A 2,079-nucleotide genomic window follows, 5' to 3' on the forward strand; every position below is an offset into this window, starting at 1 on the left:
AAAAAAAAAAAAAAAGAAAAGAAAAGAAATACAGAATCTCCTTTCACTGTAGTTGAGCGGCCAAGATGCCACACTCACTGCAGAGTGTTGAAGACAGCGTAATTACGAGGTTGCAAATAAGAGAAGGATTACCAGCATGTTCGGATGCTGAGCACTGAAGCCAGGAGCATTGGCCTTCATGAGCTTTGAGAACTGAGCGCTGCAGTGCATAGATTGAGAGCTGGAAGCCATAGTAGCTCAGCCCAAGAGGAAGAGGCTGCATCTCCTGAGGATGGATGTCAGTCAGTGAAGGACCAAGAGCCACTATCAACTTGGATCCTGAAAACCTAACTGTTCAACATTTGGTGTAGAAGTATGCCTTGTGTATCAGGACATTCTCAACAAAGCTAAGAGATGTATTGGGAAATGTTTTTCTGTAACTGGCACATTTGGTGTCATTCATTAAATTTTCTAGCAATGTCCCTTGCCAGCCTGTCCAATAGGAGCTTCTTAGACAAATTGGTTGTTATGTTGGGAGCTAGTTCTTTGAAATGGAAATTGTTAATTCCCCTTGAGTAAGTTACCATGAACTAATACTGTAATAAAGGATGGTCTTTGGTTAAAAAAAAAAAAGAAAAGCAGAATCTCAGGCCCCATCCCAGAGCTGCAAATCAGATTGTGCATTTTAAAGTTCCCCATGTTTGAGAAGTTCTGCTGTCACAGATCCCTGAAGCTTAGACTCCTCAGATCCATATTCAAGGTCAGAGTTTTGAGAATGTTCCCCTTCCCCATGCCTCCCTGAAACTTCATTTCTTACCTGTGTACATTCCTGAAATCATGATATGTAGTATTTCACCTTATATGTGTGTTCATTCCTTCTTCCTGGAACACCCTGTCTCATAAAGCTCCTACTCAAGATTAGGTTTGGACCAGGTATGGTGGCTCAAGCCTGTAATTCTAGCACTCTAGGAGGCTGAGGTGGGTGGATTGTCTGAGCTCATGAGTTTGAGACCAGCCTGAGCCAGAGTGAGACCTCAGATAGTTGAGTGTTGTGATGGCTGCCTGTGGTCCCAGCTACTTGGGAGGGTGAGACAAGAGAATCACTTGAGCCCAAGAGTTTGAGGTTGCCATGGCACTCTACTGAGGGTGACAAAGTGAGACTCTGTCTCAAAAAAAAAAGAAAAGGATTAGGTTTGTAAGTTTGAATATCACCTCCTGTAGGATACACTTCCTGCCATTGCTCTGGGGCAGCATTTCCCCTGGACACCCTTCTCTCTTTATCCTAGTTTCTGCTATATGGAAAGGTTACTTCAATCTTCTAGTGACTGTTTCTCTCGCTAGTTGAAATTGAGAGAAAGCCTATGCTTTATTCTCAGTGCTCAGCCCAATTCAAATATTTGCTGAACGAGCAAGTGAAAGGAACGGCTTTTTCTCCAAGGAGGCCCTTCTTCCAGGTAGATCTCGAGTGAGTATTGAGGTATCCAAGCATCATTCAAATACCAGAGCCACAGTATGTAGGATCAGGGGTGGCCCCAGGGGATCATCTCCTTCAAATGCTTTTTGTTATCCCTGAGGAAAGGTCCCACTGGGAGAAGTAACTTATTCCATGTTCCTCTGTTAGAGAGGTGTGGCTGTGTCACTACTGACTCATGCTTTGACCTTCCCGAAACCAAGTACCCTCAAGTGTGAGAAACAGGAGTAAAAATCGGAGTGAGCTACAGATGAATGAACAAAAATGGAGATGTTTATGAAAAGCTTTAGGTTTTTTTTTTCCTTTAGAGACCAGCTTCACTACCTTGCCCAGACTGGAGTGTAGGGATATTCACCGACACAATTTTAGCACACTAGTCCAGAACTCCTGGGTGCAAGTAATCTTCCTGCCTCAGTCTCCTGAGTAGGTCCAACTATAGGCATGTGCCGCTGTGCTGGCTTAATACATTTTAAAATGTAACAATTTTTTCTTTTTGAGACAGTGTCTCAAGCTATCGCCTTGAATAAAGTACCATGGCATCATAGTTCACAGCAACTTCCAACTCTTAGGCTCAAGTGAACCTCTTGCCTCAGTGTTTCTATTTTTATTTTTAATTATTTTTTTTGAGA

This window comes from Otolemur garnettii, unplaced genomic scaffold (genome assembly GCF_000181295.1).
Source record: "Otolemur garnettii isolate 467f Iridium unplaced genomic scaffold, OtoGar3 scaffold00179, whole genome shotgun sequence".
Lineage (NCBI taxonomy): Eukaryota > Metazoa > Chordata > Mammalia > Primates > Galagidae > Otolemur > Otolemur garnettii.